Source organism: Mchenga conophoros, linkage group LG11 (genome assembly GCF_057382185.1).
Source record: "Mchenga conophoros isolate Kocher_MC1m ecotype Shallow Benthic linkage group LG11, M_conophoros_male_GT1.1, whole genome shotgun sequence".
NCBI lineage: Eukaryota > Metazoa > Chordata > Actinopteri > Cichliformes > Cichlidae > Mchenga > Mchenga conophoros.
The window spans coordinates 2,546,794-2,557,052 of NC_140536.1; the positions used below are offsets into that span (position 1 = coordinate 2,546,794).

The 10,259-nt window shown below is 41.2% G+C and overlaps 1 long non-coding RNA gene across 1 annotated transcript; it reads right to left on the reverse strand.

The window, feature by feature from the left end:
* Nucleotides 1–1,054: 1,054 nt before the first annotated feature.
* On the reverse strand, nucleotides 1,055–8,759 carry LOC146563431 (uncharacterized). The gene is made up of 2 exons (XR_014894313.1): nucleotides 8,368–8,759; nucleotides 1,055–8,239 (listed from the first exon to the last, which is right to left on the reverse strand). It is a non-coding gene; the product is annotated as an uncharacterized LOC146563431 (long non-coding RNA).
* Between the last annotated feature and the right edge of the window lie 1,500 nt (nucleotides 8,760–10,259).

Genomic DNA, 10,259 nt, shown 5'->3' on the forward strand with positions numbered 1-10,259 from the left:
CGTAATTTAGCTTATTAACCCCTTACTCCACCACTTCCTGAAAGTTCTCACGCACGAATTTCTCTGCCTCCTCAACGCTGTCAAAGCTCTTCTGCTGGCCTTTCCATGTTAATCGAAGTTTTGCTGGATGTACCAGGGTGTGCTTTATCTGATGCTGCCATAGCTTCTTCATTACTGGGGAGAAAAGCTTCCTCTGCGCCGCTCGCTCCGCGGTCATATCTTCATAAAATGACAAACGACAGTTCTCCCACAGTATTCCTTTCTTCTGTTTAGCGGTCATGATAACTTTTTGTCGTGCAGTGTAACGGAGAAATCTCACCAGCACGATTCGAGGTGGCTGACTAGGTCCCAGGCGTGGTCTCGTACTTCTGTGGCATCTTTCCAGCTCATATTCCTCCCCTCGTAGACCTAGGCCATCACATAATCATTTATGCTGCCACCACTTTCCAGACCCTCTTCCAGACCGATAAGCCGAACATTCTTTCTGCGGTTTCTGTTTTCCTGGTCGTCTACTCGGGCCCAAAGTTGTTCAAGCTTTTTAGCGTTTTTGCCATTATCTTCTGTTATGCTCCTCATTTTGTCTTCCACATCTGAAATGCGGCCCTCAGCTTCGGTCATCCGTATTTGGATTGCACTTATAGCGTTTTTAAGTTCCACCATATCTGACTTAATGTGAGATACATCGGCCGCAACACTAGTTAGGATAGTTCCAAGCTTAGTCATTTCGGCAAACAGGCCGCTTATATCCATCTTTGGCCCTTCTTCTTGGCTAGCAGGGCTAACCTTGGCACTGCTAGCATTACTTTCCCCCGCTGCCACCGTGGAGATCCGGGTTTGCACGCTCTTCTTCTTAGTTCCTGTGGCCATGTCTCTCAATAAGTTCGAGGACACTGATCTAGCAAGTCATGAAGGATATAAAAAAACAACAACAGCAATAGAATAATATTAAACACAAAGTGAACCCGTCTTCCTTCATTAAATAGGTTCTTTTAGATGTTAAGGAGGAATTGACTTAACCAGGCTGGCGGAGAATGAAGACAACCGGACACCTGCAGCAGATGGGGGAATCAGTGAACTTTTATTGAGACAGAGACAACCTCTCAAAAACAGCTCACATCAAGAGATTCCTAATATTTGCTGTGAGGATGGGTATATATTCTCTAAAACTTACAGGAGGGGGTTGTGAGGAAAGTGCTGCATTAGCAGAAAAACAACTCCATAAAAGGAAAGCGGCCTTGGGTGTTCTAGTTTCTTCGCTTGCAGATATCTTTCACAAGCAGGATGAGGCGATCGCTTCTTATCGCTCTCAAGGCCAAAGTCGTGAGCACACATTTTTATTACACAGTTGCACAGTAACTTTAAAGCTGAACAATATTTAAAGCTGAATAATGTTTGATCAGATTATATTTTCTTCAAATCCCCCTTTTGACCCATCTTAAATGGGTCAACAAACAAAAATAAGTAACATTCAAAGGAACACAGAGACGTGTCGAAGCCTGGCTCGAAAAACTCCTCGGGTCTTTTCATTTGTCTTTATCTGTCATTGCAGATGAGGAGAAAAGAGTCCAGGCACCACCCTGCCCAGGGGTCGGCTGCAAGCAGTCTCGGTTCCCGATGAAAGCAGTAACAGCTGTCCTGCACAAAAGGATACAACGAGTCAGTGCAACCAGGGTAGTGACACAAAATTAACAGTTCCTGTAACTCAGCAATCAAAAAGCATAAGTAATGATAAAAATGTGGAGAGTGCAGAGTATACTATAATAATGAGAGATATAAACGTGAAAATGTGAAAGAATAAATCAACCGTAAAATAAACTCAGAACGGTAACTGCTAAGGACATTCAAAAGTCAATATGGTAAAACGTGAGGAAGGAGTGTGGAAAAAAACAATTTATATCCAGTGGTGGGAGTACACATTCGCTCAGGCTTAAGTCCGGAGACCCTGAGAACATCGCTTAACCCTCACAACCCGACCAGACACAGTTCAACCAGATATATCCTTCAAGAGGAAGTGGGTGAGGGAAACAATTAATAACAAACCTAATACAAAACACCACAGAGAAACAACCAGTCTAGAAGCATTTAAACAAGAGAAAGACGATAATGTTCGTCACCCTCACGATCAGGATTATGCCAATGGGAATGAGACCCAGGGCCAGGAAGCAAATAAAGACGCAACATCTTTGCCTGCCTGTCATTTCATGGGGAAAGAGCCAAGACATGTTTACTTAGCTTGGATGTCGTCTAATAGAGGATGATGGGGCACAGAAAGGTGGTCCAGTTCCCCCCACGTCGCCAAGGGCGTGTTCTAGGAGTTAAAGAGCAACAACCTGCAATCTGTACCAAAAAATCTTCATAGTCCTACCGGAAAATCATAAGAGTAATAAACGATTCAGCTCAACAGACAAGTATCATGTTCAGGTTTCTCCAATCATTAAATCACTATTATTGCCACAATTTGCTTTATTCACCCTCTGGGCAATGAGAGAGAGAGCCCCTAATGGCCAGTTAGTGGGCTCTAGGTCAAACCGTCCCCAAATTTGTTATCTGTTATTATTACTTGTTGTCATGTCACTTGTCTGTTTTCTACTGCACCCCTCTCACCAAAGCAAAGCAAACATTAGCAGCACATTGACCGTAGTCAGACATCCTCATTCCATAGGTGCTATAAAACATTTCCTGTAAAAGAATCACAGTTTTCAAGACAGGGTGTGTCTCCCCCAACACTCTCACCAGAATACAGTGTAATAGCATCCCCAACTCCTAACCCATAAACACCGTTTCTTCACACATCCGCCCAGAAATCCTGTAATAGAAAAACATTAAAACTGTAACCCTGTAGGGAAGAAAATGTAAATGGTAACGCTGCGCAGTCACCTCTGTAAGCAACACAAGACACAAAAATGGCATTTACAGGTTCACTCATCCTCGAATATTTTGTCATCCTTCTACTCCTGTAAAAGAAACCCACATAAATTCATCCACCCTTTTATCCTATCTAGGTGGAGGTGGTTAACCTTGAGTCATGGTCAAGTCTTGTCATCTTTTACCAGTCAGTCCGTTTGTTTTTATTCCCAGTCTTTCATCCATTCATCCGTTCTTTGCTGATAGTGAAACCTGTCGTCGCATCTAGTTTCCACACTCAGCAAAATGACGTCATCTCAAAAAGAAACAAGAACTTGAGTTTGGATTACCTCGCTGAATCCTTTTTTAAACAGGGACTCTCGTTTCTAATTGTCCCCACAAGTGTTTCCTCCAGAACCCATTTCAATGCGGAGAAACTCACTTACAACAATTTTCTCGCCGACGTGTAATGCTTGTAATTTCCGATGTGCAGATCTGCTTAAAGAAAAGATTCACAAACAAAAATCAGTAAATATAAAACAAAATAAAATGAAAAATAACAAAAACAGAATGCAGACGCCCGGGTCTTAGGACTTGTCACTGAATATTCTTCCCATCAATAAAAATACCAACCTAAACCTACACAGAGTCAATTCAACACCACCTCAATCTTTTCATATTCATAAACCTATATGTTTTGCGTTCGTGAAACAAAATTGAACCATTAAGTAAGTTGAGCTCTTGAAATGTTTTAATTCTCTTAATTCTGCCAGTTTATTTCAACACTTATTCAATGACTTTTATTCAACTGCTACTTGGTCACTCGACTTTTACCTGTTCAAATTGCCTAGGGTTCAACAAAGTCTAGATCCCCGTTATCATGAAACTTGAACGGTGTACGATGATTTACTTACAGTAATTTAGAATCATCACTCAACCTAGCTCTACTACTGGCACTGCGTGACTTTTCTCACACTGGAAACCAGAATTTAGTACAGAACTTTAATGCCTCAGGCAATCGCGTTCAAGGGCTGCCCCCCCTTCTCTTCTTCTTTGTCCGTGTGTTCCTCCTTTATTAAATCTCCATCACAATGACGTGGCGCTCTGAAATAAAACTCACACTGTTAATTCCTCGTTTTCACTCTGCACCACTGCTCAGAGTGTTTTCTTTTCTTTTTAGTGTAGAGTAAACAATTAAGTCGAGGCCTTAAGCCCCAGATATCTCGCACGGGCATCATTTTCATAACCAAACCGCTCCGGACTCTGCTCCCCAGACCACACAAATGCCCTCTGGGCTTATTATTATAGCAAATTCTGTATTTGACTTTGTTGTGTGCAGCATTGAGCCTTTGTCAGTAAAGCATTCTTCATTGCAGCAGCTGGAGCATTGTGTGTCACTTCTTAGTAAATTAAATCAACATTTTGATTTTAGTGCATGGGTATGTATCAGTTTTTACTCCCTCAACAAGTGCATAAGTGTTCATGTGTGTGTTTCCCTTCATTCTAAGTAGGCGCATGCAGAAGTGTGTGTTCGTGTGTTGGTATATGTTTGTGTTCATCACCTTCCTGTTCTGTAGTTTAGGTAAACCAGCGGCCTGACGCATGGCCTAGGGTCCTCCCCTCCTCTTTGGGTCTGTTTTCATCCGTTGTTGCAGCTGCCTGCATCTTCTCCTTGTACCTTGACCCTTTTGCTTCTGTATGGTCCACGGCCTTCTGCAGCTCTGCTGTTCGGCTCTTCTCAGAGGTCAGCATCCTTCTGCTCACCGTCCCTTTTCCTCCGGGCTTAATGCGCGTCTCGTCACAGCTCTGTCAGCTGACGCAGCCTGGGAATTTCCCCCGTGTAGTGAAACGGGCTTTAGGTTTAGTGCTCTCCGTCTCTGCTGCATGAGATCACTCTTTTGCAGCACTGTTGACATCCTCAAGTTGTTGTTGTGAGTCCAGCTGCTGTGGCCTTCAGGGGTCAAAGGGTCAAATATGGTCGCGGAGAGGGCAACGATGGTATAGGGGAGGGTAGGAGTCCAGGTCAGCTTCGGCTCTCAGAAAAAACAAAAACAAAACAAAACAGAACAGGCGAACAGGAAAATGATGTTGTGTTGGCTGTGCTGTGTTGGCTGTGTTATCCCGAGAGGGGAGAAACAACGAGATCTCGTCTCCCCCCTTTTTTGTTTTTGTTTTTTTTTTTTTTTTTTCACCATATAATCAACTCATAACCCCTCAAGTTGACAGGACAACACAGGTACGTGTTAAAATTCTTAAGATCCTGTTTAGAAACCTAAAAAGGAATTTCCTATCATTCAGTAGTCATTTGTCTTAAACGATCAACAAAAACATGTCCCAAGTCGACCCTTTTAACCACTAAATTTGTCGTGTCCTCACTTAATCCTCAGACCAGTGTCTTTGTCTTTTGACGTTACGTTGTTGTCCTGCAACCCAAAGCGTTTAATCGTCAGTAATGTATAAACTATATCATTTAAAAACAGGTGTATGTTAAGTGTCGCTACTTTAACCTTGCATGTACGTGCACATGTATGTAAGCTGTTTCTTCATTGCATGTATGGGTGCGTCTGTATATGGGTTACTTTAACTTTTTCTCAAACGAGGCATTTCTCTAACACGCACATGTGTCTGTTCCTCACCCTTCTCATATCTTTCTCTGGTTGTGTGTGGTTTTATTTGTTTCAGTGATTTACCAGGAACATCTTTTCCTTTTCTCCATGTCTTCCGCCAGAGGTTAACACTGGTGAGATTCAGGGACACAGCACCCAGAGCAGTTCAGCGAGAAAAACCCGCCTCAAACTACATTCTCTCTTCTTTGTTTTACCGGGAGGGGTGAGGACAACTCTGGTGTCCAGCCGTGAATTTTAGCCAAAGCTTGGCCTGTCTTCTGCTGCCGTACTCAGGCTTCCAGGTTAAGAAAAAACACCTGTATGAAGACACTAAACATACATTTAGTATTTGTATAAATATAACTGCCTAAATCATTGAACTCTTGAGGAGGGTGTATTTCAGAATCAGAATCAAAATCAAAAACTTTATTGTCATTGTCATGAGACCGACGACATTAAGAATGGTCCCCGATCATTGCATCATCCCTAGTAATATCAAATATAAAAAACAATAAAATTCAATCAATAAAATAGATAGAATACTTAAAATACTAAGTATTCCCACCGTCATGCTTCAGACCGTGCATAGATTAACACAAGAGTGGCATGGTGGACATTTTTGTAGTATTCAGATGTGTTATTGCAGTTGGATAACAGCTGTGTTTGAGTCTATTAGTCCTTGCTCTGATTGCCCTGTACCGTCTGCCTTAGGGCAACAGTTCGAACAGGGAGTGGCCAGGATGTGAGGTGTCTTTTATGATGTTTTGGGCCTTTTTAAAACAGTGGGCGTTGTTTGACTCTTTACTAACTTTAAAACCCCACCATAACAATTTCTCACTGACAAACTTCTATGCATCCATTTAAACATGCGAAGCCAGCACAAAATCACACACATACCCCTACAGCAAAGCTTTAACATAACCACAATGCAACTCCTCCCTTAAACGGGAGAAATCACCCTGAATCAACCAACTCTATATAAAACGTCAAACAAAGATAAACCACAAACATTTCTACACTTCTGTGTCTTCCACGCAGCACAATAGGCAGAAAAACACCGATTACTCACAGTCTACAACAAAAGAGAAACCTGCTCTTTTCACAACTCTCACAGCTAAAGTCAAAACTCTTACCCAGTGCCTCTGAAATAATAAAAAAAAATCACCAAATACTCGATTACTCTTTTCACTCGCTCCCTCTCACTCCCTTCTTCCTCATACAGCATACACGCTCGCCCCCGCGGACCCGCTCGGCCCCGCGGGCTCACTCGGCCCCCACCTTTTTTCTCTCACAGAGACAGAGAGAGACCCTTTTCCTTTTTTTTTTACTTCGGTCTATCTGCACAGAGTTTACCTCATCTCTTTCCTTCTATGGGCATGCACACTTCCTGTCTCACACACACAGCCCCTTTCTCAGAGAGAGCAGAAAAGAGTTTTTCCTTTTTTTCAACACTCAGGAGAAATTCAACAGACAGTTTATACCACTATTTTACACTTTATTTACACACACCGGTAATTTATGTTCTATTTACACACGGGCCCGCATAAACATATGCCAGAAGAGGTTACCCCTAACTTTTGACTAATTTAAAAGCACCTATAGCTGTTTTGCTTCTTTAGGCTGGTGTGTGGAGTTGATGACTGTCTCAACACATGTTAATTGTTCTCCCAATGTGCTAAGAATAACACCGGGACCCCAACCATCATCATTAGTTTCTCGATCTAATTCTCCATCCATTTTACTGTCAATGGAGGAGTGTTCTTTTATTGCTTTTAAAGGAGAATTTGGGCCAGCTGGGTTTCTGCCTCTGTTAGGCACTAATCAGCTGGGGCGCTGCTTTAAAGGTGAGTCAGCACTGAAATATCCCTTCAGGTGTTACCAGGCTTCTACCAAACCGGAGTCTGGCGGGTAACCTTGCCTAGAGCTTCCTGATAGGGGTGCTAGTTGGTTGTCACCTTGTTCACACGTCTCATTCACACTTCATACATTACCTGCAGTCACTCATTACCCTCCTTATGTATGTAATAAATGTGTAAAAAATTCTATGTGTGGTGTATTATTTTAACCAAAAGAGGAACCTAGTTCCTTTAATTGTGTAATCTGTGAACAACGGAGAACCAAAATGTCCTGCCCAGTGTTCCACAGCAAGCATTCAGCGTGTATTTATGTGTGTCCAATATCAAACAGAACATCAAAACATTTAAAACACTAAAATCATCGGGGTTTTAAGAAGAGATCCGTTTTCTCCTATTGATCAAAGGGACCCGTCCTTTGGACTCCAACCAGTACTTCTCTTTTTTAAGTTTTAGAGGATCTTTTCTAATAAAGTCCTCTGGGCCTTCCTAACCCTTCTGTAGTTTAGAGAATATTACTAAAAAATATTCTCAAGGCCTTTAACCTTTTAATTTGTTTAGAAAGGCGTTACTAATAAACCCTTTCAAGGTCCCAGACCTGCTGAGGTATTTATCCGACACCGGAGAGCGACCCGTCGGCCGCAACCGTGGTCAGACCTCAGTTCACTCTTATCTTTATTCACTTATTCACTTATTTCTTATTCACTTATCTCTTATTCACTTGTCTGATTCTCAGCAAGCCTTAAGTAAGCCAGACAATTTTGGTTATGAATTACTAGGAGTTTGGACACTAAGTATTTTTATAATGTTCAATATAGCAGAAATAAAAGGTCTGCTTACCTTGTTTTTGTGTGCACACAGCTTTTGTCCAAACTCCGTTCACTCAGACCACGGCTGATGTCCTCCCCCCCGTTCCAGTTTGGCCTGGAGCGGATCCTGTTCGTGACGCCAATTGAAGGATATAAAAAAACAACAACAGCAATAGAATAATATTAAACACAAAGTGAACCCGTCTTCCTTCATTAAATAGGTTCTTTTAGATGTTAAGGAGGAATTGACTTAACCAGGCTGGCGGAGAATGAAGACAACCGGACACCTGCAGCAGATGGGGGAATCAGTGAACTTTTATTGAGACAGAGACAACCTCTCAAAAACAGCTCACATCAAGAGATTCCTAATATTTGCTGTGAGGATGGGTATATATTCTCTAAAACTTACAGGAGGGGGTTGTGAGGAAAGTGCTGCATTAGCAGAAAAACAACTCCATAAAAGGAAAGCGGCCTTGGGTGTTCTAGTTTCTTCGCTTGCAGATATCTTTCACAAGCAGGATGAGGCGATCGCTTCTTATCGCTCTCAAGGCCAAAGTCGTGAGCACACATTTTTATTACACAGTTGCACAGTAACTTTAAAGCTGAACAATATTTAAAGCTGAATAATGTTTGATCAGATTATATTTTCTTCAGTCACCGCAGTGAGGAAATATATTATTTGGGAGCGTTTACCTTGTTTTAAAACTAATGTAGGGTCGACGGGGGTCAGAGACTCTCTATGGCGCGGCCATTCCCAAACGCTCCATCACGTGACTCATTTTAATTTATATTTAATTGTGTTGTGGTTTGCAGTGTTTTGTGTTGTTTCACTTTAAATTAGTTTGAAAGGAAAAAGCTGAAATTTTAAATAGTCAAAAGTTGAAATGTAAATAGTTGGTTTTTCTATTATATGATTTATTTATTACATTTTATGTGGAGTGAATAAATAAAAGTAAATTTACGGTGGCCCCTAGAGACAAACTCCAAAACACGTATAAACTCCAAAACACGTACAAACTCCAACACACGTACAAACTCCAACACACGTGCAAACTCTAAAACGCGTACAAACTCAGAAGGACGTACAAACTCTAGAACACATAAAAAACACAACAGAAGTGCTCCAGGATGCTAGGCGCAGTGTTGAGCTTTTGTTACTTAGTGGCTACACAAGCCAGGAAGTACCAACGACTGGATTTGGTGTGTGGTAGTAACAGGTAAATGAACACTTTTTAAAAATTATTTGAATATATATGAGTGCTTGTGTATAAATTAGAGATGGCACGATACCACTTTTTCATGTCCGATACCGATATCATAAATTTGGATATCTGCCGATACCGATATGAATCCAATATATCTATTTTTTAAACTGTTTTTGTATAAGTTCAAAGTCAAATTTAAAAAGACAACACACTAAAGCTATTCTCTTATACTTGCATGCAAGAAAAAGACTGCACCCAAAATATTGCTCACTTCAACAATGCATATCTCTTCATTTAAACTTTAGCACTGTTTAGCTGTCACCACTATCAAAACATCCATCCTGAAAGTGCGCAACATTATGCAGAACTTTAAATCTAGAAGTATTTAAAGTAAAATTCAAGTAAATAAAAGTGAAACCTTATACAGAACTTTAAATGTCGAAGTATTTAAAGTAAAATTCAAGTAAATAAAAGTGCAACTTTGCAAATTTGAAAACCCCTTTGGTACTGACAAAAGGTGCAATTTTAGCAGACAAAGCAATTCCTCTCCAAACCCTAAAAAAAACCAACCCCAACAACATTCTTGTAATAATGCATTTGTAATTTTTTTCTCACTCTAACATGAGAGGTAGGTTCTTCTTCAGAAAGATCAACATTTCAACCTTCTCAGCTGTCAGCCTGCTTCTCCTTTCATCAATGATAATGGAGGCTGTACTGAAGAGTCTCTCGCTCTCAATACTTGTGGTAGGTGCACAGAGAAATTTAGCTGCTGTAGAAACCAGAGTGGGAAATCTAAGTTTGTTGACTTGTCAGTACAGCAGTGGATTATCTGAGCGTTGAATGGTTGGCTCACTAAGGTAAGTTTGCACTTCAATGCGTGCACTTGTCGTGGCTAACTGAGGAACAGGATTTGAGTGTTTTCCTTCAGGATTTCATCAAAAA